The sequence below is a fragment of the Phyllobates terribilis genome, unplaced genomic scaffold (assembly GCF_046119375.1).
Source record: "Phyllobates terribilis strain yellow unplaced genomic scaffold, ASM4611937v1 Scaffold_1__5_contigs__length_1240528914, whole genome shotgun sequence".
Taxonomy (NCBI): Eukaryota; Metazoa; Chordata; class Amphibia; order Anura; family Dendrobatidae; genus Phyllobates; species Phyllobates terribilis.
This window is the reverse complement of record NW_027362761.1, coordinates 449956343-449962440: the sequence shown is the minus strand read 5'-3', so window position 1 is coordinate 449962440 and position 6098 is coordinate 449956343.

The following is a 6098-nucleotide window of genomic DNA, read 5'->3' as shown; positions in this document are numbered from 1 at the left end:
CATACAGGGGGAAAAAAAAGGTTTGCTCCGAGCAGCTTCCTGACCCTCAACTGTACTGTGCTGTCAGGGCAAGAAGAGGAGGAGGGTGACTCTCAGGGCAAGGAATGGGATAACACATTGGATGATGATGAGGTCGTAGATCCCACTTGGTGTGAACCCAGAGGCACACAGCTGAGTAGCTCATGTAAGGAGGAGCTGGAGGAGAAGGAAGATGAGGAGGTTACGTTGTGTCCTACGGCGCAGACACGGAGTGCCAAGTATTGTCATGCTGGTCTCCTGCCGCAGAACCTCCTGGTCTTTACCCTCCCAAGTCAGGCTGAGTGAGAACCCGTCAGTTGTAGCGGAAGCGGACATGCCTGCTGTTTTTGACCGATCTCAGAAAACAAGCACACCACAACTTTATCAATCCATCGTAACATCTCCGCCTGCAACTCACTCATGGTCCAGCAGTTTTTCCGATTCGCCATACTCCGCCCTCTCTCAGGGCAGAAGCCTGCCCTGGGTCCCGTAGTTGTGGTCACATAAATGATTGTTTCCTCCTACACATGACAAAGCTAAGAACTCCACCATCTCCAATCTGTTGGCCATGGAAATGGTAGTGTCAGGCCCTAATTTTTTGAACTGTGAACACTCCTCTATGGCTGCTTTTTTTACTGAGGAGAAAACCAGAGAACCAGGGGAAAACCCCCGCAATCATGGGGAAAACATACAAACTACTTGCAGATGTTGTCCTTGGTGGGATTTGAACCCAGGATTTCAGCGCTGCAAGGCTGCAGTGCTAACCACTGAGACACTGTGCCACTCTCTCTGTTCTCCTGGCTCTGAAATCTACCATGCTGGAGAAACTTGCACCTACTGCCACTCAGTGTCTTCAGCTCCTTTGTGAGAATCTAATGCTTGGGCAGCCACTCAGTCTACCAAATATAATCCTGAGAAGGAAATTGTGGATGGCTTTACTTCTGGTACTGGGTGCACTGATAATACCATGGCGTTGTGCCATAATTCACTGGAAATATTCCAGGCTGGTTTGAGACAAGCTCATTCCCACAGAAAAGTACCAGCAGCAAGCTAAGGAGATTGTGGCCTCTATCATCATAAAAGAGTTAGCTCATTGTCTAGGAGGCCGACCACCGCTGCTGCCTACCTTGTGAACATTGTGCTGAAGCTTGCAAGGTGCCACGGGTTTACGGTGACAGAGAGGAGCCAGAAGATCGCAGCTTCTGATTCCTCCCACTCCTGCAGTCATTAGAAGCTTTTCGCCTTCAAATTAATCGGTGCAGTTGTGAGCTCCTGGAAGCTTACCATGATTTAGGCTCTCAGCAGATTTGTCATGTGCATCTCACCTACTGTGTAACTCTGTACCCCAACACATCAGACTGTCGCCTACCATGGAAACCTTGAAAAGGAAGCTGAAGACCCACTTCTTGTGACAAGCGTACAATCAGCGTTAACCCTCGCTCCAGCATACTGCTGCACGACTAGCTGTACCCGACCCACTGTATCCACACTCATCCCTTGTAGATTGTTTGTGCGCCCTCGCGGGAAGGATCATCTCTCCTCTTCTACCAGTCGGTGACCCCTTTTTACATGTAAAACGCCACAGAATAAATATCGCTGTAATAATGATAATAATAATTATAGTACTTGTACTCTGGGTCAATTGATGGCACTTTCCTGGTGTCTACCCCTAATTTAAGGTGTTTTAGCAGCTTTTGGGCCCATTTGAAGGTGTTGTATATGCGGGTTTTTTTTGTCCCCCATTGAATCCTATGGTGTTCGGTAATGTTCGGCAAATATTCGACGAATAAATCGGCGAATATTGCAGATTCGCCAATCGGAACCCGAAAATCAAAACATTCACTCATCTCTACTAGAGATGAGCAAATGTTTTGATGTTTGGGTTCGGCGAATAAACCCAAACAACAAAAAAATGTTCGTGTTTGGGCTCCCGAACCCGAACATGACACCGAACATCCCTGGTTTCCCACGCTGTCATCTGCGTGACAGCGCGGGAATCAGGAATTGTGACCGTCGGTAAGATCATTACCGCCAGTAACAGCGATGAAGGGACCATACTGACAGCTGTCAGCGTGATCCCCACAGTGTGACAGTGACCCGCGGTAATATATCTACCACCGGTCACAGCGCTGCGGGGACCATACTGACAGCTGTCGGTGTGATCCCGCAGGTGTGATAGTGACCCGCGGCAAAAAGCTTACTGCAGTGAAAATAAATATTTAAATAAAAATAATAAACACATATGCTCACCTATCACTTACCTGCACCTTCTCATCCCCTGTAAAAAATAAAAGAACACCATATACTCACCTTACAGCTAATCCCTGAAGCCCATACTCACTTGCAATAAAGGTAAAATAATAAAGCAACTTCATCCTCACCTGTCCGCCGCAGTCCATATGCTGAGGGTCCCACGACGATCCCATGAATAGAACGGCCACATTGTGAAATGTGACTGCTCTATTCAGCAGCCAGCGATACACTGACAGGAGCTATGGCTCCCTCAGTGTATTGCAAGAAGCTGCTGGGGTCACCAGAGTTCAAACAGCTGATGATCAGCTGAGCGCTCCGGGACCTGACTTACGCCATTAGTGCTGTGTGGGAATTCTCCCACGCAGCACTATCATAAGTGTGGTCACTGGAGCTCTCAGCTGATCATCAGCTGTTTGAACTCAAGTGACCTCACTGCAGCACAGCACTATACACAGTCGTGAATACACTCCTTTCAGTATATACTGTGATGTCTTCTACAGCAGTGACATCAGTGATTGCTGATGTCACTGCTGTAGAAGTGACCCGGATCACCGTGGGACACTCGGATTACGTCATGACAGCAGACAGGTGAGGGATATGGTTGTTTTTTTATTTATTTATTCTTTACAGAAGATCGAGTGCTTCGAAGACTGAGTGAACAATAAATACATTATTAGCTTGCTTTATTATTTTACCTTTATTGCAGGTGAGCATGGGCTTTGGGGATTAGCTATAAGGTGAGTATATGGTGTTTTATTATTTTTTACAGGGTACGAGAACATCGGGATAAAGGTGCAGGTAAGTGATAGGTGTAGCATCGGCATCTCTGCCTTCTGCCAGGTAGAGACGCCGTCCCTCTCACCGCCGCGCTCCCTGCCCGGCGTCCTCCAGCGCTCCTCTTCCTGCTTCTGCTGCCGGCGCGCGCAGCTTCCCGGGCACTGTGCTTAGGGCGCGCGCGTGCTCCCTTCTTCTTAAAGGGGCCGCGCGCGCCGCCCTAAGGTGTCCCCGGCCAATTGCCGGAGGTCCTCCCATATATATAAGGCACCTCCTCCAAAATGGAGGTGCCCGAGCAACAGTTGATGCATAGTGTTCTAACCTCTGCTTCAGCCCTCAGGTCCCGCTGATAGCCTGACTACTAGTCCTGCCCGCCAGCCTGACTATCAGTCCAGTCCGCCAGCCTGACTACTCTCCAGCCCGACAGTCTGTCTTCCATTCAGTCCGCTAGTCTGTCTATGGGCTTCACCTGGCTGTTACCTGTCAGCCTACCTGAAGGCCCTTGCCTGTCACTTGCCGTGACCACCTGTCTGCCTACCCGGAGGCTCCTGCCCGTCACTTGCCGTGACCACCTGTCTGCCTACCCGGAGGCTCCTGCCCGTCACTTGCCGTGACCACCTGACAGCCTACCTAGAGGCTTCTGCCCGTCACTTGCCGTGACCACCTGACAGCCTACCTAGAGGCTCCCGCCTGTCACTTGCCGTGACCACCTGACAGTCTACCTAGAGACTTCTGCCTGTCGCCTGCTGTCTCTGCCAGTTCATCTACCTGGACCTCTCGTCAGCCTGCCTGCTGTGCCCATCTGCAGTATCAGTCAGTCTCAGCCATCTGACCCGTGGGAGTCACCTGCTCCCTTACAAGGTCGTCCCCAGAGTAGCACCTGGTCCTTCTGCTCGGTCCCTCCCTGGTCACGGAGTCGTTAGCCGCCGTTCGACCAGGGTCAGTCCGAGTTGATACTTAGTTACACCCCTCTGGGTCCCTCCTTGCACCGCAGCACAGAGATTCCACCACCCGGATCCGTACCAATAGTTGAGTACATTTGTTTATTATTTTTATTTAAATATTTATTTACTTTCACCTTTTTTTACTTTCACTTTTACTGCGCAAGCGTGCTGATGAGAGATTACTTCTCCCATCAGCTGCGCTTGTGTACAGTAACAGGAGCCACCAGATGATGGGGCTAGCAGTCCCATCAGCCGGCGCCTGTGAACTGCGGTAAGCTTTTTACTGCAGGTCACTGTCACAGCTGCGGGGATCACGCTGACAGCTGTCAGTATGGTCCCCGAGGCGCTGTTACCGGCGGTAACGGTCTTACCGCGAGTCACAGCCCCTGATTCCCGCGCTGTCATGCAGATGACAGCGTGGGAAACCAGGGATGTTCGTGCTCAGGGCCAACTTTTGCCGATTATTGTGCAAAAAGCTCGGTAACACGAATCCGAATATGCCATATTCGTGCTGAATTTGAAAATGACGATCATTCACCGAACATATTTGCTCATCTCTAATCTCTACTTGCAAATAGAAGAAGTGATCCCACTCAGGGAAGTTCTGCCATTCTTCTCCACATGTATTAAATTATTATTGGCTATGCTGGGATATATATTACCTATGTATCCCAGTGTACATGTATTTATTAGAAGATTATGCTGGGACTTGCATTGCCTCTGCATTCCATTATGAATTTATTTATTAACAGGTCAAACTTAACATCTTTTCAATAGGACATAAGAGAGATACCAAAGACAAAGGCCAAATTCATCAAGATCAGTGTGCATGCCAGTCTTCTTCAGACCGATTAATGAATCAAGTTGTTACACGCATGCAGCTAGGTTCAGATAGGGCGAGACGGGTTTCATGAATTCTTCGAAATCCTGGGGGAACCGTTACTCAGGGCGATCATAGGCTGCAGCTTCTCTCAGGCACACAATAGATTCAATTGTTGACCAGACACATCTGACAAGACTCTTTTTCATCAGTTTAACAGTGGAATTTAATCTGAAGCACGGCAAGTGCAATTCAGGGATATTACAGCAACAATCTTCATTACAGTACAGTCTGAGTTTCTTGAGCAACCGGCTCTAGTAACAATACAGTTGTTTCGTCACAAGGCACAGTATTATAGTTTCTTCAGTAGCATAATTCAGCATAGATTAGATCTCTTAGCAGCACACTTCTATGCATACACAACCAACGGCTTTTCCTTCACAAGGACACAATAGTACACATCATTCTTTATCCTGTATGCAGATGGAGGGGGGGAGGGTTTGATGAGGGAGATGATCCCTGTGACACAATTCCTTCCAGTCCTTATCTTCCTGCCCAATAATACTTTGCACTGTTAGTTCAGGGAGTTTATGTGACCTGTGTTTAGTTTCTCTCCTGATCTGAATCCTGTTCAATTGACTTCTGTCAGATCCAGATAACACACCACCTTTCTCTTCGGCTTTAGCCAGACTACAACAACAAGTTCCCCACAATCCCCCTGGGGCTCTGCTAAAACACTTCCTGTCTCATGTGACTGTGTTAACCCCTCTAGTTGCTGGATGCTTCTGAAGCACAACACTTCCTGTCTCTTGTGACTGTGTTAACTCATATAGTTGCTGGATGCTTTTGAAGCAACAGCACTACTTCTGCATGTCTTAAAGTGGCATGCACCGCCGTGCGTCTTGATCTTACTCCAGTTGTAAGGTACGCCACAGCTCGTCTTGAATTAGACAAGCGGGTGTCGTTATGCCCTGTCCCACCCTGTTCTGACCATTTTGGCACAGCTGACCAAAACTGGAGTGAAAATCCAAAAAGTTGCATTGAAATTTTGCTACTTTTCAAAGCATTTTACTTAATTGCTTAATCGGAGTTCAGTGCCAGTCACTGATGATATTGAGATGTTACGCTAGGTGCACCAATTCGTGGCTTGGTCTCTGCTTGGACTCTTTACACTGAGCTTGAATTCTGACCTCTGCTCTAGACCCCGAATGGATCTTGAATCCTGGAACCTTAGAGAATATTTTCTGCACTTTAATGTCTATTTAACACAAATTACTGCACATTAAAAG